Genomic DNA, 20,691 nt, shown 5'->3' with positions numbered 1-20,691 from the left:
AAAGTTAAAGGTTTTTATTTGCAAGAGGCACTTAATCTACAAGCATTAGCTAATTAACTGGTTTCTTTAATTGCTGGTAGAAAGCTCACCTAATAATGAGGCTGCTCTAGTGTCTGAACATATGAAGCGACTTTATGGTGAATTTGACCCCAGTATTGTCTCCTCTGACTCACAGCTGCTGTTCATAGTCCCAGGCAAAGAATCTTTGTAAGACCACCTACCCTACAGTCTCTTATCTGCAGATACTCAAGTCTTGCTCTTTTCTGAAGTGAGATGCTTTTTTTGGGGGGGGGGACCCTTCCAGTGTACTACAGTTTAAATACTACAAAACCAATAAGGATTCCAGCCTTCCCCACCACCACCCATCTAGCCCTGGTAAGAGCTATACATTCTGCACCTTGTCAGAACTATTCTTTATTTTCCATTTTCATGTACAGGGCATGTTCTGGATTCAAATCAAGAGACTGCCACTATCAGACAGGCATCTAGGCCATGATTTCTTTATGATTTTAGAATGGGATTGTGGGGGGGGGGGTCTGAAAGAGCTGGGATAGTGTGTGTGTGTCTGTGCGTGTGAGAGAGAGAGAGAGAGAGTGCACAAGCTGCCTGTGGGCAATTTGTTCAGAGACGGAGGCAACAAACTGGAGTGTGGAGCCTTTGCAGGGTGCAGTTTAGTTGAGGGACAGAAGGGTCCATAGTTTTGTGCAGTCTTGCTTGGGCTGCTCTGAGATGTCTTGTTTGATGCTGTGGAGATTTATTCCCAATTCATCCTCAGCGTTCATCCAGTTCTCTGACCTGTTAGCACAAAACAGATGAGAAGTTCAAGGAGGAGGAGGAGGAGCAAGATTCCTTAGGGCTCAAAGATTGGCTGTGGTGGTGGGGATTCATTTGCAAAAAGCAAATATCTTGGAAGATTGTTGAATGAGGTGTGGAGTGAGGCCGCTCTTATTCAGTACAGTGCAGACTCCTCTGATGGAAGTCAACTCTGCCTTATCCCATTCCTTCAGAATGAGAGGAAAGTGTGTGTATGGGGGAGGGGCAGCCCGGGACTTCCTGGATGCAGAAGTGTTTCCCTTTGTCCGTCCTGAACCTACCGCCCATCAGCTTCACAGAATGCCCTTGAGTTCTGGTCTTTTGGGAGAGGGAGGAAAAGCTCTTTTGGTCAAGTTCCTTTTGACTGGAGATGCCAAAGGCTGAACCTGGGACCTTCCGAAAGTGAAGCAGATGCTCTGCTACTGAGCCACAACCCCCTAAGATGCAGCTCCATGTGTGATTACTTCTTTAACATGGACTATATTATGGACCCCATCAGCAGTTTTCTAGCCCTCATGATGCTTAACTGCAGGACACTAAAGAGCTTCAGCTCCCAACGTTTTGCAAGCATTTGCATTTTGTGTGGTAATTTCATTAATGATGGAAGGGAAGTACAGGGAGCATTGTCGAGGAAGTAGAGATTAAGAAAGGTACTCACCCAACTGCATTATTTCCCAATGTCTTTAAGGCGGACCTTAGTACACCCTTTTCTAGTGTCCCTGGTACACATGAGCACATATTCTTCCTCACCATCTTCCCTCCGTTGCACATCTAGAATGTCAGCCTCCCCCATGGAGCGGCGCTCTAATTCTGCCACTCCATCCTGTGAAGAAGAATATAGTGAGGAGCAAGTGTAACGGTGGGCACCCCTGGGCCTTCCCTCTGCTTCGTGAAGTCTTTTAAGCAACTTGGCAGGTTCTTGCTCAGGAGAGAGTCTTAAAGATCTGCAGGGAAATCTAAAAGAGATCCCACAAGCCATCTATCTCAGAACGCTCCGTGCATCACAATAAACTCTATTTCCTGCAAGGGGAATCTAGTTAGGAGGCTCCCGCTGAGAAACTGCAACTGGAACATAGCCTCTGTGCCTGTGTTTTTAAACCCTGGGAGTTCAAAAAGAGATCACTGATAAATTAGCCTGAGGAATCCTTTTATTATTAAATGTATTGCTGCTAACCTACCTTGAGCTCAGTTTATGGCCACCTCTCCCCTTCCCCAAAGGAAATGGGGCTCCTGCTCTAAGGGGCACAAACTGATTGGCTGTCCTCCCACCCCATTGCAGCATCTCCAAGCTGGGCTGAAAAGATACAGCTTTGACTGTTGAGTTTCTACTTTTCATATCTGTTCATGGAAAATACGGGAACATCTCATATGTCCCCCAAAGTCCTGCATCTGGAAAAATGGCATTTCTTTCAGCACTGACCTGGTCAGCCCTCAGCATGCCAAGCAGAGGAAGCACAACCAAGAGGGTGAACAGAAACATCATGTTGCCGGGGCAGCAGGGAGGGAGAAGGAGAGACGGCTCAGAGTCCCTAGAAAAGAAAAGAAAAACCCATCTGTTAATTTCTGTGGCTCAGTTCAGCTGCCCAATGTGGCATAGACTGAGCTAATTCCATGGTTCTGGATCAAAATATGGGTGTCATTGACCTTTTCCTCCCCCCATCCCTTTTCTGTTATGTGTATTTCACATCTCTGAAATTTCTTAAGTCTTTCCAACTGGAGAAAGCCAGAGAAAAAGATTGAAGTCCACAGGCCAATGGCCGTCTTAGAGGAAGACGTAAATATCCAGACAGGGTCTTAATTTATACAAATAATGTCCTCTCACAGGAAACAATAGTCTGTATACTTTTAATCCTTCATTAAGTTTCCCTCAAGACCTGTATCTTGCAGTCACAACTAGACAGCTATCTTTGCAGCACAATCAGGATGGAAGGACAAAATGTTTTTACCACCTGTTGAATAGGCCTAATTTTAAACAGAGTGCAATCATGCTGTGGTTGATCAGAGAAAGAAATTTAGTTAGGAAAATTTTTTTTTTTAAAAAAAAGGACATCCAAGCAAACATAAACTCGCATGATCTAATTATTTGCTTCTAGATGGGGAACAGAATGCTATTTTTGTGTCAGGATCAAAGAATTGTTCTCCTGATAAGTATGATACATTCTTCTGCTCTTCCTGGAATGGATATATAGAAGCTACAAAGGAAATTAGGCTGCAATACTGAAGGCACTTACTGGGGTGTAAATGCCATTGAATAACATGAGACTTACTTCTGAAGAGGTTTGTTCCCTAAGACACTTGCTCAGCTGCTGTTCTTGGGCTTCTTCTGCAGTGAGAAAAGACATTTTCTGTGATTACCTTGAACCTCACTGGTTTTTAAAGTTGAGTCATTGCTCACTTACCCAGAAATCCCAGAGTTGTTCTGCACAGTTTTGTGCCCATTAAGCAAGGATTAATGGTTGCCAACTGGACCGGAAAATAAACTACCTGTTCCTTTAATAGAGAGTAAATGGACAACTGAAGCTTTCCGTGGCAAGAAATTGAAAAACATCACCAGATGATTACTTGCAGATCCAATTGACCTTGAAGGGACAGAGAGAGGAGCTGGTCTGAGGCCACTTTGGACATAAAGAACTGGGATTGTGCTGGGCTGGCCAAAAAAAAAGTCTTGAAACTTGGTTGGTTATGTCCTGCTTTATGTCCTTTCTCCGGAATCATTGTGTGTGTCCATAATTAGACCTCTGAAGAAGACCCCATCTGGGTCAAAACCAGATGTGGGTCAAAACTAGATCTAAAGTTTACTCTTGTGTAGTACATAGTATTGTTTTCCAGGTGTATGTTTTTAATTTTATAAGTTGCGCAGATTAAATGTTTAGATCATTTTACTGTATATATACAGTTTAGACATCCAACCTTATGGGTCCTAACCATTTTTCAGTTAGTTATTTTTTGTTCTTCAACTGTATTATGAAGCCCTGAAAGGCATTTTTTTTTGGGGGGGGGTTGATTCCCAGGCCCTCTGCATGCTAAGTAATCATTGCAACAAAAACAGTTTGCGTTTTTGTGCTCTTGTCGAAGAAGCAAAGCCATTTGCTTTGAAACAAATATGTGGTTGACAGGAAGGGGCAGGGTCACGTTCACACCTCTCCTGTTAAAATTCAAAACCATATCATGAGTTTAAAAAAAGACAACAACTACAAAGTATGCTTTAAAGTTCAATGGAACTAATTTTTCAGAATTGTGTCTTTTGACACAAAGCTAGCAAGGAATCCTGATCTCTTGTCCCTTTATTCTTCTGGCACTCCTGGGTTTTATCTGGCAAGAGAACCAAAGGAAAACGTTTGTGTCCTAAAAAGATCCGTTTCAAGAGTAGAAGAGCTCTGCCAGGAGATCCAGCCCTCTTAATAGGTCATTTCGACAATGAGTGTCACATTTACTGCGCTCTGTTCAATGGCCCTTGAACTAAACAGCCTGCAATCTTCATCAAGGAGTGACTGTACCCAGCAATGGTTTTTTGCTGTTCCCATTTCTGCTAGTTATGGTTCTGCCTGCAAGAACAACAAGGTCTAGACTCCAGATATGCATGAAATAGGCTTATGCACATTCTGGCTACCCAAGCTTGGTCCAGATGTTCCTCCTTCTCATTAGGCAGAGAACCCTGCCTATCAAAGCCAAGGGAGTGGCAGGTGACAGTGGAGGAGCAATAGGGCTGAGAGTGTCCTGCCTTAGTGCATGGGGTTGGATTAGATGACCCAGGAGGTCCCTTCCAACTCTAGGATTCTGTGAAAGCAATGTGATTCCCCAAAAGGCTGAACAGACATTCGAATGATACAAATTTCAATTAAAATGATTGTTTTTAGTGAAATTTCAGACCAAGCATGGTGTGGAAATGCTGGCAGGGGCTCATGGGAATTATAGTCCATGGAATTATAGTCCACAGGTTGACTACCCCTGCCTTAGGGTAAAGGAAAGTTGGGTGTAAAGCCTTCTCTTCAAGCACACCTGGTGCCATTTCCCTTCTCCTCTCCCCAAGAGGCTCTCAGAGCTTTCTTTTATATCTGGCCTCTCTACCTCCAAAGAAGGGCTGAACCATTAGGAGTGAGCTATTGTGACTCAAGTGCACAGCAGATGCTTCTTTGCAGATGTTCCTAGTTGAAGTCCTTGGACCCCCAAGGACACGGATCTCAGTTGCAGGGAAAGCCCTCTGCTGGGCTCTGGGTGGGCTGCTGATTGCTGGAGAGAACAGTGTTGCACTAGAAGAACCAATCGCACAGGGGTCAGCACAACCAGAGTGCGAAGGCTGAGACTCTTCCTGCGAAAACCTCTTTCATAGCTAAGGTGTCTTCCCTGCTTGGCAAGTATGGTGATGCAGTGATGCTAGATCAGTGGTGTCTTTTTCGTATGTATATGTCCCCATGTGATGGAGGCCAATGAGGGTTGCTCTAGCTTTGACTCCCTTGTAATGAGCAGGAGAGGGGGCAAGGCTCAGTACTTAGAGCATCTGCTTGGCATGCAGAAGGTCCCCAGTTCAATCCCCGGCATCTCCAGGTAAAAGGGCCAGGCAGTAAGAGATGTGAAAGGCCAGAGATCCCAGGGAGCAGCTGCCTGTCTGAGAAGACAAGACTGACCTCAATGGACTGAGGGTCTGATCCAGTGTCAGGCAGTCTCGTGGGTCATATCTGTTCAACAGGCTAGATGGCCTGTATGGCCTCTTGCATTTCTGTGACTCTGACCTGTCTGGATGTGCAGATGGGAGGTCTAGTCCCAGATTACAGCCCCACCCCCCAAGACCTTTCGCCACACATGAGACCACGCAGGGAGGCTGTGTCCCAAGGTGCCTCTAGGCCATGCTTTATTTGCAAATGGAACCAGAATACAACCAACATTTGAAGCACGGGACGAGAGAAATTCAACACAGATAGGCAGATGCTATTTTACACTGGCAGACAGGGGTCATTATATCCTAAAGAAATCAGAGAAGGGGAGACAAAGAACAAGGAGGAAAGCTGCCCACTCTTAAGCTGCCCCAGAGCTGTCCCTTTAATGGCAGTTTGACTCTGCAGCAACAAGCAGGTGGCCACGGTTAGTCCCATGCAGGAAAAGCTCCTCCTGCTGATGTCTGCACAGCAAACCTCTATTAAAGGGGAGGACTGTTTTTCTGGTCATCTGTCAATCTTACATCAGAGGGCCCCACGTCCAAAGGCAGCAAAGGGCTGGCACAGGGAAAGATGGAATGCAGTACTAGCAAGCCGCGTACATTTTCCAGAAAATCTGGCAGGGGCGTTTGCGGACTGGCTCCTCCACCTCCTCGCCTGTAGGTGTCCCCTCTGTGGAGTCGTACATCCGGTTTGCCATCATTTGGAGATTCATGGCTTTCCGGGTGTTGAACTGGTCCTGTGGTGGGAGAGGGAAAGAGACAGAAGGCAGTGAGGTTGTCTCCCTCCCTAGACACTGTGAACACACTTTTGTTTGTGTTTGTGGGGTGTGTAGGCATTCCAAGTGGCCTGCCTAGGTGTAGGTAGGGTTGCCTGAAGGGTGGCAAGACAAAGTCCTCTCTTGCATTTTTTGCAGGAAAGAGAATTGAGGAGAATTAAAGGGAATCACAGCACTAAATCAGAAGTCAGAATTGCAGTAGTGAATTTCTGTGGGGCTATATCATGGTGCCAGACTCCGTTCTGTTTATGAAGACTTTGACATTGAAAATGTTGAGGTTAAGGAAGTTTCAAACAGACAAACTAAACCTGGGGGGGGGGGGGGGTCTGTCTTACCATTCCATGACATAGGTTTACAGCCATTTACTATTGTGATTCTGGAAAGAAAATTGAAACAAGCCATGCTTCTCCCACCTCTGCAATGACTGGCAACCCTTAGGAAGTCCTGTCTTCTACAGCAATCCTCCTTTCCTTCCCCCTCCTTTATTTACCTCACTCTTCTCTGTCTCTTTGCTCTTCTCTTTCTCCTCTTTGCTCAGAACTCTGTCCTGTCTTCCTTTTCCCACTCTAGCTTTACTTTTTGTTTTAAAAGCCCCTTTTGTACACAACCCCTTGCAGGCCAGCAATTCCATCCTCGTGGTTAAAGTCCCCAATGGCTCAAAACCCAGCTAGGACATCCCACCACCCTCCGTAGCAATTCCTGAAGCGTTACCGTCCTTTTTGACTCACCCTGCTTCTCTGAACCCAAACCCTGTCCTTGCCTGGCAGGTCCCATGCCCTCACGCTCCAGACCACCAGCAGCACTACGACGAGGCTGGCCACCAACTGCATGATGAATAGGAGTTCTTTGGAGGATGCGTTGCTGCTCCTTGGTCCAATTCTTTCTCAGAAGGTGGCTACAGCTCATTTTATAAAGCCCTGCCAAGTGACGCACAGGCCAATGACTCTTGTCAGCAGAAGGATGCTGGAGGAGTCAGAGAACCCTGAAATCCCCCCTCCCCGAAAACTGGCAAGCCCGAGGGACTGAGATGAATGAAAGGTGGAGGAGGAAGGTAACTGCAGACTGTGCCACATTGTTCTTCCAGTGAGTTCAGACCACACACAGCTGTGAAACCAGGGCTCTGAGCTCAGGGGTTATTGCTTTCCTGGGATTTAGTGCTATCTGTGAGCTGCATTGGATCCTCAAGGAGAAAGCAGGACAAAAAATAAATAGTCATTTCTCTTTCCAAGTGCAAAATCTTGGGATAAGCCAGAGAAGATGAGCCAGCCTACAGGGTCGCACTGAGAACTTTTATTATTCTTAATCTTCTTTGCTGATCTTGTGCTCTCTCAAAGGACCCCCCCCCCCTTAAGAAGCAGAACTGTACCTTCTCTTATTGGAACACCCTGGCTATAGCAGGGCACTGCCTGGGTTCAGTAGCTCCTCAATGGGGACATTATGCTTGTGGTTTCAAGTTCCAGTGGTTGGTGTGCTGTGAATTTGAAGTTCATGTGCCCAGTGTTCTGTGAATGGGACCATCTCACCCTGCAGACACAAATATTCCACAAATTGTTTTGGACAAATATTATATGAAGCAGGGTTAGAAGCAGAAATGTTTGGGAGGTTAACAGAAAGCAGTGGTTGAAAAGCATTTACAGGGGAGGAGAGGAATTCAATATATTTCCATCCCATAGCATTTATTTGTGCCTCAGCCCAGTAAGCCCAGGTTCCAGAGCTCCCCATAAACATGCTTGTCTTGAGCATGCAGCCTAGGACCCAATCAATTGGCAAGGCCCTTCTGTCTGCCTTTGCAGAATTGAAACTAAACCTGCAATCATCCCTCTCCAGACAGTGTCCAAGTCTCCTGAACCAGATGAAGACCTTGAGCTAGTCACCGCTGTGCCAAAGAAGACCCTCAATGATCTCAATGAACAAATCATGGTTTGCCATGTTGCTCTTGGATGAACTCGATGCTGGGGAGCTAAACTGACAGAAGGAGAACTCTCAGTCCAAGGAGGGAGAGGAGTCACAATCCCCCATGAGAACATGAACTTAAACACAGTTTCTCCAGCTGCACAGTATTTCCTTGTTCTGGAGTTCCTGAACAGAGCCTCTTGTGGCGCAGAGTGGTAAGGCAGCCGTCTGAAAGCTTTGCCCATGAGGCTGGGAGTTCAATCCCAGCAGCCGGCTCAAGGTTGACTCAGCCTTCCATCCTTCCGAGGTTGGTAAAATGAGTACCCAGCTTGCTGGGGGGTAAACGGTAATGACTGGGGAAGGCACTGGCAAACCAACCCCGTATTGAGTCTGCCATGAAAACGCTGGAGGGCGTCAGCCCAAGGGTCAGACATGACTCGGTGCTTGCACAGGGGGAGTTCCTGGCCCTCAAGAGAGTTCAGCACCCCATGGCAGAGAGACAGAGCCCCATGGAAACCTAGCTGAAACCTAGCGCCCCCCCCTTTGTTTGAGGGTCTTGGAGTTAGGAAAACCAGTTGCTTGGCCAGTCTCTTTCTCCTGTTCCCACCCCCCAATACATGCTGGGTGGGGGAAAATGAAGGAAGATGATGCAAACGTCTGTGTGTGGAATTGAAGTCCTTGAGAAATCAGTAGGTGGTTGAATAAACATCTGGAGCAGGGGACTGTCAGTGGCTGTTAGTCACAAGGTACAGATAGAATACTCTGTCTGAGGCAAGGGGGCTCTGTCTTCTTGGTGCCTGGGGGAGGGGGCAAAAGATGGGAGAGCTTGGGAAGTCCACTGTGTGACGCAAGAATGTTGGGCTGCATGGGCCACTGGCCTGACCTAATATGGCCTATATTCTTATGTCTGGAGCAGTGATGCTCTATATTCTGGGTGTTGGGGGCAACAGTGGGAGGGCTTCTGGAGTTCTGGCCTGCTGTTAGACCTCCTATTGGCACCTGGGTTATGGCCACTGTGTGACTGGATGGGCCATTGGTCTGATCCAACATGGCTTCTCATGTTCCCACATACTAATAGCATGAAAAGACCTTGTTCACCGGCATATATTCAGTGAAGGCTTTGTGCCTTCAGATTGGCCCCTCACCTGGACTGACCCCGCTCACTCTCTGCCCACTTAGCTCTTAGCCAAATATGAATACAGTGAAAGCTGTATAAAGATGATGATACAGTTTTACTTGTACCCTGCATTTCCTTGGGTACAGCCTATAGGAACATGCATCTCTCCTTGCAGACAACCTACACCGTGAACAGTGAAAATGTGGAATGGTAACTGCTGGCAAAAAGACAAATGAATGCCAAAAGCAAACCAGGGAAAACATGCTTGTCCCTAAGTAGCAAGGATGGAGGATGAGGACTTCAGTGGAGTGAAGCTTTAGGCCCTAGCTCTCTTGTTTCTTCCTGAATGCTGTATCCCCAGTGCAGACTTTGCTGTGCTCCACTGACCTGGCTGAACCATGTTGTCTCCGATGGACATCCCCAATAGGCAGTGGACCTCCTCTAACTGGTACAGCTCAACTTTATCAGAATGTTTTTCGGGGTACAATAACTCAGCAATGGGGACAGTGTGTAGTTGCTTCAAGTGCTGGTTAGTGGTGTGCAGTGGCCTTGAATAAAGAAGAATGGCCTGGCCTTGCGCCCAGATAAATGGCGATTGCCCGTGTCCAGGATCGCTATAAAAGTCAGGAAGTCTTTGGGTCCAGGGTGAATGCCATTGCCTCTTCAGAAGGAGTCAAGAGCACAAGCCAGGTAAGAGTTCAGGGATCCTGGACTGAAGAAAAATATCGTATTATAAGATGTTCTATTTGTATGCAGCTATCTTCCCCTCAGTTTGCAGGAAAAGCTATTGAATGTGAGCATAGCCCCAATCCACAGTTTTATGTATCTGCAGATGGGATCAGAGTTTGCTAGGAGGTCTATAGCTCACATTAGCATGCATCAGTCTCCCAAATCGTTTTTGTTTAGAACCCACAGTTCTCTTAATTTTGGAGACTGCTGAAGCTTGGGCCCTTTCCATTTTAGGAGGGGTGGTTTTGGTTTTTTTTCCGGAATAATCAACAACTTTTCCTCCTTCGTGTTGTTGAGACAATATTATATCATTGTATTACCAATATACTTGCCAGTCATAACATGATGTAATATCGAATCTACCATTAGAGGGAGCGTTCCACATGCAGAAAAGATCTCCCCCCCCCCCCCAGCATGGGGCGCACATGCAATGACAAATAAGAGGGTGGAAGTATCCTTAATGGCACTGCAGCTGTTCTTTCCAAAGTCCATTGGGAACAACCCCAGCAGCTCCAGGTGTGGCCTAATGCTCTTTGTTGTTTCTCTCTCCCAGCCTGTCCTGAGTGCGAGACAGTTCCAACGACCATGAAGCTCCTGTTGACCCTCCTTCTGGTGCTGCCGCTCCTCACCACTCTCAGAGCTCAGGAAACCTTTCATGTAAGATGCAGACTGCAGAGCCATTTACCAGACCTTATAGCAACAAGGATGTATCTTGGCACCCCTACTGTTTAACTTTTAAATCAGTGATCTAGTGCCTTATCTATCCTAGCCTGAATTTCATCCCCTCATATAGCAGACAGACATATTTCTTATTTTACACAGATGATGCCGTACTTCTTTCAAGGACTCCCATTAGTTAGAAAAGAGTGATGCAATCACTTGTACAATATTGCCATGAAAATCATTTAGAGATTAATTACTCAAAAATAAAAGCCAAAAATTATATTCATGACTAGCTGTAAAGCCTGCTGAATGCCAAAATGCAGCAGGAACTAGCAGGAGGAAGGTTGGGGGGGGGGGCAACGGGAATGGAAGCCCCCCACCCCAAGGGCACTTACATGTGTCCTGGGGAGTGTCCAGGGGCAAACTGCCAGCAATGCTGGCAGAGAGCCCCTGGCCAAGCTGGAAGGGTGGGCCTGCCAGGACTGTGGGCCCACTGATTGGGCCAAATTCCTGAGTGGGTGTGGCCTGCCCGAGGCAGGGCCCTCTTTCCACCCATTAAGCCCTTAGGCTTTTATTTTAACAGCGAACCTGCTGTTAAAGATGTATGCTATTTTTATACTTTAGTACTGTGGAATATGTATTCTGGAATCCATTTTTCTTTGCTGGTCTTGACCATGATAAATCAATTTATCCAAGCTCAGGTCTTGCCCTGGGATGCTGTTCTCTCACGTCCTGGGACTTTGAAGGGGAGGGATCCGGCACAATCCCTTGGACTGGGGAGGGGGTGTGGCTTAATGGTAAATCCTATGCTCAGTATGCAGAAGGTCATCGGTTCAGTCTTCAGCATCTCCAGCTGCATGGACCAAGCAGTAGGTAATGCAAAAGGCCCTGGAGAGCCACTGCCAGTCTGAGTATGTTTTAGGACCCACCGACTTTATGTTGCCCTTGGTGGCTTTGAAAGAAGGTATTATGAACAAGCCGAACCTAAAGGACATCTTTTGCAGCACAGCTGAAACCAATAACCCCAAGGAGCCCAATTGAAGTCAGAGGAACTTCTAAGTTACTGACCCCTAGGTAGGGGCTGGAATTTCCCCAGTATTATACCATACCTCCAGAATGGAGATCTGAGTTTCCCTGGAGGAGGGCAGCCCTCATGGTTTCCAAGCCTCCTCAACCTCAGCCCTCTCCAAGCCCTGTCCTCTGCATCTCCAGGAATTCCCCCAAGCCAGAGCTGGGAATTTCCCTCTCGGTTATAGTCGCTTAATGCCCCTTTAATTGTCACAGCAACCCCTGAAGAACATGTTTCATGTGGAGAGGCCTCCATGTCCACATCCCAAGTGGCAGGTCTTTGGGTTGAGCAGACTCTTGTTGGACTGATTTAAAGATGGTTTAACTCCAAAGTTTAACTCAGTCGACTAATGTTTCCTTGTAGGTCATCACCGGGAAACGAGCACTTGACGAGGGAGAAGGCGAAGTGCAGAATGAGGGCGAGACCCTCCAGTTCCGGAGGGAAAGTGATGCAGGTCAGTTTGGCTTGTGGTTGAGTGGTTTGGGCCAATGGATGGTTAGGACCATCTTTATCCTTCCCTTCTAGGCAATGCTCCATAAACCCCAGTATTACACAGGATCATTATTACACTCCTGTTGCTGGAATGTATAAATCTGCACTTAATAATGTTTAGTCCTCACGTGTTCTGCTTCAAAGGTGGCCTGTCTGGGAAAGACCTCTTGGCTGGAGACCTCAGCCATCAGCTGCCAGCTGAAGTCAATGTTCCTAGGGGAGAGGGACCCTCGGTCCTGCTCAGCACCAGGCGGCTTCCTTGGCTCACAACCTCCAAGTTCTCTTTGGTCAATGTTTGGAGCCACATTGATGCATCTGGAGGTCTTACATGTGTCACCAATGGATCCCAGTGTTCCAAAGAATGCAGAGTGTTCCTCTTCACTGTAGTTGAGAAATAACCAGTTTTTTTCCCCAAACTGACTTTAGTGTCAATCCAGAACCACCCTCTGTGACCTGGGACCATTCCAAGAGGGTTGTACAGGGGAGGGCTGCAGGGACATCTCTGCTGCTGGTGGGAAGCCTAACCTCTCTGCTTCTTCCTTCCCACAGGAGAACTGAACTTCGATGATTTACTTGGTCCCCGGAGAGGATGATATGCTTTTCCGGAATGTGGCAAAAATAAAATCAGAACCAAATGATAAATGAAGGTTCACTGCCAGAAAAGCCAAATTGCTGAGACAATCAATCAATCAGTCAATCAATCAATCAATCAGTCAATCAGTAAAAGAGCATTAAATACCTGTTTGTATTTGTCCGATTTTTCAAATGCTCCTGGGGTTGCATGGGAGGAGGGAAGTCCCGCGTCCCAGATCTGCAGGCCTCAGTCCTATTCCTCATGATATTCAACATCTTGTTATGATTTCAACCAATCCAAAGAACATCTCAGTGTTGCTTAGACCAGTGGTCCCCAACCTTTTTATCACCGGGGACCACTCAACGCTTGACGATTTTACTGAGGCCCAGTGGGGGGGGGGGTAGTTTATTCCTCTACTCTCAACCACTGCCCTAACGCTCTCTGATCGCTATGGTAATGTTTAAACATCCCTTCAAAATAAGATACAGACACGCCACAACAATGAACATAAGGAACATTTTATTTTCATGGGAATTTTAACTCATGACAATGGCAAATCAATGGGAACCCTGAGCTTGTTTCTCTGCAACGAGATAGTCCCATCTGGGAGTGATGGGAGACAATGATACCCGAAGTGTGTTGTAAAGGGCTGGGGCGGGGCGGAGAAGGCGTCCTTCGTGGCCCACCTCCAATTAGTCGACAGACAACATGTGGTCCGTGGCCCACAGGTTGGGGATCGCTAGCTTAGACCACCACAGGAGTCAAGCGATGCTCCCTGACCTGTTTTGTCGTTCTTCTCCAGGGAGATGATTCCTTGGTGAGGATCCTGGTAGACCTCTCTCTGGTGGGATTCTGGTAGACAGGCTGAATCGCAGTCCACCATCCCTTTGAGGTTCATGGCCTGATAATATTATAACAATAAATAAATAAGGGTGGTCTGCTGGGGAATGAAGGGAACAAGAAGGGAATGAAGGGAGAGCCACTTTGGTGTAGTGGTTAGGAGTGCAGACTTCTAATTGGCATGCTGGGTTCGATTCTGCCCTCTCCCACATGCAGCCAGCTGTGTGACTTTGGGCTCACCACGGCACTGATAAAACTGTTCTGACCGAGCAGTGATATCAGGGCTCTCTCAGCCTCACCCACCCCACAGGGTGTCTGTTGTGGGGAGAGGAATGGGAAGGCGACTGTAAGCCGCTTTGAGCCTCCTTCGGGTAGGGAAAGCGGCATATAAGAACCAACTCTTCTTCATCATCATCATTACAATTCATCTTCTTTGGGAGACTGGTTAAGTATGGTGGCTCATTTGGGGAAGGGAAAGGCTGGGTGATAAGGAATGAGCCATCAGGGGCACAATATGACACACAGTTGTGAGACCATTTGGACACCTTAGTAAGAGCGGAATGCTGGGAAAATCTGGGCAGTTCAACGGGGCAGCCAGCAGACCAACAAATGGGGAATGAAGCAGGCCATTGAATGGCACAGAGACAACTGGTAGTCCTTAGCGATGACCTCAGACTTAGCCAGAAACATCCACAGGCAAGTCATATCAGAGAGGATCCAATAAGACACTCGGAAGGCGTTGGACTTTATTTTATTTACAAAACACGATAAATTTCACGTTGAAACCATTAAAATCAGCCTCCAGCCCCAAACATACGTTGCTAAAATGATTAAAAAACAGAGTGAAACTGCAGAGTCAATGCTCCCCAAACTCCAGTATTACTCCAGTATTACTCAGGGTCATTATTGCACTCCTGATGCTGGAATGTATAAATCTGCACTTAATAATGTGTGATAGAACTAGTTTGACAGGCAGAGCATTCTCCAGTTTAGCAGTTGCAGCACTGCAAGGATACACGGCATGCACAGAGTTCCATGTTCAGTCCTCACATGTTCTGTTTCAAAGGTAGCTTCCTTTGGAAAGATCTCTTGGATGGAGAGCTTGGCCATCAGCTGCCAGCTGGAGTTAATGTCCCTAGGGGAGAGGCACCCTTGGTCCCACACCACACCAGGGAGCTTCCTTGGCTCACAACCTCCACTTAACCTTGGTCAATGTTTGGAGCCACGTGGATGTCTCTGGAGGTCTTTCAGGAGTCACAAATGGATCTCAGCGTTCCACAGAAGGTGGAACGTTCTTCTTCACTGCAGTCAAGAAAGAACCAGTGTTCCCCCCAAATGACTTTGGTGTTAATCCAAAAACACTCACTCTGTGTTATCTGGGAGCATTCCGATCAAATAGGACACGGAGGGCTGCAGGGGCATTTCTTCTGCAAGAGGGAAGAATAACCTCTCTTTTGCTTCCTGCCCACAGGAGAACAGATAAGAGATCGTATACCTCGATATGTTAAACGGAGAACATTTGGTAAAAAAAAATTTTGCATCAGAAAGCCAAAACCAAGGCTAGGTCACACAAAAGTGCTGAAGTCACTTATCCATCACTCTGTCCGTCTGTCCATCCCTCCACCCGCCCAGAGCTACAACGAATATAGAAATACAACAATGGAAATATAAATAAATAAATAATTCAAAGAGATTTAAACAGCCATCTATCTGTATTTGTCTGATTTTTCAACCAACAGCTTGGCTCACAACCTCTAAGTTCATCCTCTGCTTCCTTCCCACAGGACATCAGAAAAGAGATCACTGGCCTGAATGGCCAGGAGGCTTTTATCCTTACCTGTTTTCAAGAGGAAATCAAGTTTAGCTCCCACAAAAGCCAAATGGCTGAGGCTATCCATTCATCCTTCTATCAATAAAACAGAATGAAACACTGGTCTGTGTTTGTCTGACTTTTCAAACCAAGTTGGCTCCTGGAATGCCCCAAGACAACCTGGCTGCAGCTGGTGATGACTGAGGCCTCAGTCGGAAACTTTGATATGCAGATGAGGTCAGGGAGGGTCCAATGAGTCATGAGGAAGACTCCAGAATGGATTTCTTTCATTCCCAAAAGTTGCATTCCCATCCTTCTGCCTCATGGCTGGCCATTTAACTGAGCCAGCCTATAGTCGTGTCTTTCTGGTCCAGTATCTCTTCAAAGGGGACAGTGTGCTGGTTGCTTCAGGTGCTGGTCAACGGTGTGCACAGTGCCATTCAATTTCATAGTCCTGGGGGCTGGCCAATAAGACTTTGTCCAAACCAATGCACCGTTTTTGCTCTGTCTTTATTCTTTAATTTGAGGTTCATTTGTTAGCACCACAGAGAGAAAGGTCCCAACTCTGGAATTCCAAGGCCTATTCTTGGATCCTTAAAAGCTGTCTTTCGGGGAAATCCTCCAGTGTTTTGATTGGCTTTTGATTCCTGTATCAACATTCCTTCTCTGTGGAACGTCCCAGCTATCAAAGGGGTTTCACAAAACCCTGGTTGACGAAGACTGCCCGGGGGGTTGAACTCAGCCCAAGGGGGAAGCACAAGGCTCCTCACCCAGAAATCTTCTTTCAGTGGCAGTAGGACAACCCCGGTCAGGTAGTCTTGCCTGAATCCTATGGGGCTCTAAGTGCCCTGGAAATGCTCCTGTCAGGGGGCATACTTTGGCCTGGCTTAAGTCATTCTACTCCAGACTGAAAGGGTTTCTTCTGGGGAACAGCACATCCTGTGGGGCGCCACAGCTGCAACCATATCCACCCCCAACTTCCAGCATCCATGCAAGGACAAATCACACATAGTTTTGGGACTGGCAGTCATCCATGGGCTGACCCCATCCAGGTCTGCATCTTCTCATCCAGATATCCATATAGGTTAGGGGGGACCACTTGTTCTTTCTCGGCTGCTTTGAAGAAGACCGTTTTGCGTCCTGTAGAACACTTGGAATGGTTGTGACACCCGAAATACCTCCAGAGGCATCAACGTGGCTCCAAGTGTTGGCCAAGGTGAACTTGGAGGTTGTGATCCAAGGAAGCTGCCCAGTGCCGTGTGGACCAAGGGCACCTCTCCCCTAGGGACACTAACTCCAGCTGGCAGCTGATGGCCAAGGTCTCCATCCAAGAGGTCTTTCCAAAGGAGGCCACCTTTGAAGCAGCACACGTGAGGAATTATATTTATTTGTGTTGTGATTGTTCTTCCACCCCTTCTAAAAATGGCTCAGAATGAAAATTTGAGAGTGTGTGGGGATATGGCCTGTGACCATGTTGCAGTTGAGGCATGAGTGATACCCCATGTGCATCCGGCCCTGCAAAAAGCCCACAAAGTGGTCACCAAGCAGTAGGTGACCCCTGGGGTATCTGAACCTCCTCAACCTCAGCCCTCTCCAAGCACCGCCCCCTGAATCTCCAGGAATTCCCCCAAGCCAGAGCTTGGAATTCCCCTCTAGGTTATACTTGCTTAATGCCCCTTTAATTGTCACAGCAACCCCTGAAGAACATGTTTCATGTGGAGAGGCCTCCATGTCCACATCCCAAGTGGCAGGTCTTTGGGTTGAGCAGACTCTTGTTGGACTGATTTAAAGATGGTTTAACTCCAAAGTTTAACTCAGTCGACTAATATTTCCTTGTAGGTCATCACCGGGAAACGAGCACTTGACGAGGGAGAAGGCGAAGTGCAGAATGAGGGCGAGACCCTCCAGTTCCGGAGGGAAAGTGATGCAGGTCAGTTTGGGCTTGCTGTTGGGAGGTTTGGGCCAATGGATGGTTAGGACCATCTTTATCCTTCCCTTCTAGGCAATGCTCCATAAACTCCAGTATTACACAGGATCATTATTACACTCCTGTTGCTGGAATGTATAAATCTGCACTTAATAATGTTTAGTCCTCACGTGTTCTGCTTCAAAGGTGGCCTGTCTGGGAAAGACCTCTTGGCTGGAGACCTCAGCCATCAGTCAATGTTCCTAGGGGAGAGGGACCCTCGGTCCTGCTCAGCACCAGGCGGCTTCCTTGGCTCACAACCTCCAAGTTCTCTTTGGTCAATGTCTGGAGCCACATTGATGCATCTGGAGGTCTTACATGTGTCACCAATGGATCCCAGTGTTCCAAAGAATGCAGAGTGTTCCTCTTCACTGTAGTTGAGAAATAACCAGGTTTTTCCTCAAACTGACTTTAGTGTCAATCCAGAACCACCCTCTGTGACCTGGGACCATTCCAAGAGGGTTATACAGGGGAGGGCTGCTGGGACATCTCTGCTGCTGGTGGGAAGCCTAACCTCTCTGCTTCTTCCTTCCCACAGGAGAACTGAACTTCGATGATTTCCTTGGTCCCCAGAGAGAATGATATGCTTTTCCGGAATGTGGCAAAAATAAAATCAGAACCAAATGATAAATGAAGGTTCACTGCCAGAAAAGCCAAATTGCTGAGACAATCAATCAATCAGTCAATCAATCAATCAATCAATCAATCAGTCAATCAGTCAATCAGTAAAAGAGCATTAAATACCTGTTTGTATTTGTCCGATTTTTCAAATGCTCCTGGGGTTGCATGGGAGGAGGGAAGTCCCGCGTCCCAGATCTGCAGGCCTGCAGCGATACTCCCTGACCTGTTTTGTCCTTCTTCTCCAGGGAGATGATTCCTTGGTGAGGATCCTGGTAGACCTCTCTCTGGTGGGATTGTGGTAGACAGGCTGAATCGTAGTCCACCATCCCTTTGAGGTTCATGGCCTGATAATATAATAATAATAATAATAATAATAAATAAATAAGGGTGGTCTGCTGGGGAATGAAGGGAACAAGAAGGGAACAAGAAGGGAATGAAGGGAGAGCCAGTTTGGTGTAGTGGTTAGGAGTGCAGACTTCTAACTGGCATGCTGGGTTCGATTCTGCCCTCTCCCACATGCAGCCAGCTGTGTGACTTTGGGCTCACCACGGCACTGATAAAATTGTTCTGACCGAGCAGTGATATCAGGGCTCTCTCAGCCTCACCCACCCCACAGGGTGTCTGTTGTGGGGAGAGGAATGGGAAGGCGACTGTAAGCCGCTTTGAGCCTCCTTCGGGTAGGGAAAGCGGCATATAAGAACCAACTCTTCTTCTTCATCATTACAATTCAACTTCTTTGGGAGACTGGTTAAGTATGGTGGCTCATTTGGGGAAGGGAAAGGCTGGGTGATAAGGAATGAGCCATCAGGGGCACAATATGACACACAGTTGTGAGACCATTTGGACACCTTAGTAAGAGCGGAATGCTGGGAAAATCTGGGCAGTTCAACGGGGCAGCCAGCAGACCAACAAATGGGGAATGAAGCAGGCCATTGAATGGCACAGAGACAACTGGTAATCCTTAGCGATGACCTCAGACTTAGCCAGAAACATCCACAGGCAAGTCATATCAGAGAGGATCCAATAAGACACTCGGAAGGCGTTGGACTTTATTTTATTTACAAAACACGATAAATTTCACGTTGAAGCCATTAAAATCAGCCTTCAGCCCCAAACATACGTTGCTAAAATGATTAAAATTTTTACTTCGCCCCTTCTAAAAAAAGGCTCAGGATTAAAATTTGAGAGTGGACATGGACAATCAATGGCACGTGTGACCAGGTTGTGGCCAAGGCATGAGTGATATCCCACGTGCATCTGTCCCTGCAAAAAAACTACAAAGTGAGCCCTGAGAAAGACGGCTTGAAATTGCTGCAGAAAGACAAGACTCTGAAAAGGTAATCAGGAAAACCTGCAGGTCCCTACATGGGGAGGGGGTGGATGAGGAACTGAGAGGAGCTTGCATTTAGGAACGTCATCTCTCCTCTCTTGCTGGACCCTGTAGCCAATGCAGACTCTCTGACTGATACAGCTTAGCTTTACAGGAATGTACTTTGGGGTCCAGTAACTCCTCAATGGGGACAGCGTGTTGGTTCCTTCCAGGGCTGATTAATGGTGTGCAGTGATGCTGAATTGCACAGTCAAGGGGGCCTGCCAATAGACATTCCCGGAGTTAAAGCACCATTTTTTCTCTTTATGGGGCAAGAATTTTCAACTCCAGTTTCATTTGGGAGCCCCAAAGGGACCCAGGCTGGGATTCCATTCAAAAGACAGTGCCTGTTCTTGGATCAGTAAGTTTTACTTAGGAATAATCCTCCACTGTTGCAATTTTATTCCTTTTGACCCTTCAGAAAACAAGAACAGTCCATCCCTTCTCGGTCCTGGGGGGAACTCTCTTCCAAAACTCTCTCCATGTGTGCTTCGCCCAGAAAATGCACCGAAATAACTTTCCTTCTGAGGAAGTAATCCAAGTGTCTAGTAACATGGAGACTGGGATGGACTACTGTCCTATCCTCTGCTTAGGGTTCCTCCTGCATAGCATTCAGATGCCCCTATCGGGGGCAGGTCATCCTTGTCCCGTGGCATTTACACAGGCTAAACAACTGACCAAACAAGGGAAAGAAACTCAACCCAAGCTACAACAACCCCCCCCCAAAAAAAATATTAAGTAGTGTGCACATATAAAATTAGAAACATGAGGGGTCTGTCAGACAATTTGCAGATATTCCCAGTAGATGAATATAGCCTATGAACCACCTTAAAGCAGATGTGTGCCTCCTTCTACACCCTTCCTTGTGGTTTCAAATATACATAATCCACATTCAGAGAATATTGCTTATTTTTCACAATCAGCATCTCTCCTGCAGTGTACGGCTAGGTCAAGCATTTATTTCCAATAAGGCCATTTGAGGGTTTGTCCTCATGATGCCTGTACTCACACCACTTCCATCTGCTATGGAATTTCCAATAGGTCTGGATGTGAGCAACAGCACCAGCAGATAGAGTTGAACCCCTGTGTCTACTGGTTGATGTTACACACAGCCAGAACTGGTGACCATTCAGCCCCTGAGCCTAACTCATAAGGGTAGGGTTTGATCATCAAAGCCCTTCATGGCTTGGAGCCAAGGTATCTGGACTGCCTTCAACCCACAGTTCCTGCCTAGGAATCAAAGTATCTCAGGCAGGGGCCCTCCTGGCTGTCCCATCAATGAACACCATTGTCCAGTGGGAACAC

General features: G+C 47.1%; 2 long non-coding RNA genes across 3 annotated transcripts in view; one reads left to right on the top strand and one right to left on the bottom strand.

Annotated features, from left to right (window-relative positions):
- The window catches only part of LOC143824345 (uncharacterized), a 37,742-nt gene extending 24,804 nt beyond the window's left edge, over positions 1 to 12,938 (top strand). For both annotated transcript variants that reach the window (XR_013226753.1, XR_013226754.1), the window contains 3 exons: positions 10,536 to 10,639; positions 12,078 to 12,168; positions 12,756 to 12,938. This is a non-coding gene — a long non-coding RNA (uncharacterized LOC143824345). The remainder of the gene's footprint in view (positions 1 to 10,535; positions 10,640 to 12,077; positions 12,169 to 12,755) is intronic.
- Positions 398 to 3,679, bottom strand: LOC143824346 (uncharacterized). Its single transcript, XR_013226755.1, has 4 exons — positions 3,081 to 3,679; positions 2,234 to 2,342; positions 1,472 to 1,636; positions 398 to 795 (listed from the first exon to the last, which is right to left on the bottom strand). It is a non-coding gene; the product is annotated as an uncharacterized LOC143824346 (long non-coding RNA).
- Positions 12,939 to 20,691: the final 7,753 nt, after the last annotated feature.

Source organism: Paroedura picta, chromosome 15 (assembly GCF_049243985.1).
Source record: "Paroedura picta isolate Pp20150507F chromosome 15, Ppicta_v3.0, whole genome shotgun sequence".
Taxonomy (NCBI): domain Eukaryota; kingdom Metazoa; phylum Chordata; class Lepidosauria; order Squamata; family Gekkonidae; genus Paroedura; species Paroedura picta.
Note: the sequence above shows the minus strand (reverse complement) of the source record. Positions and strands in the feature narration are given on the sequence as shown.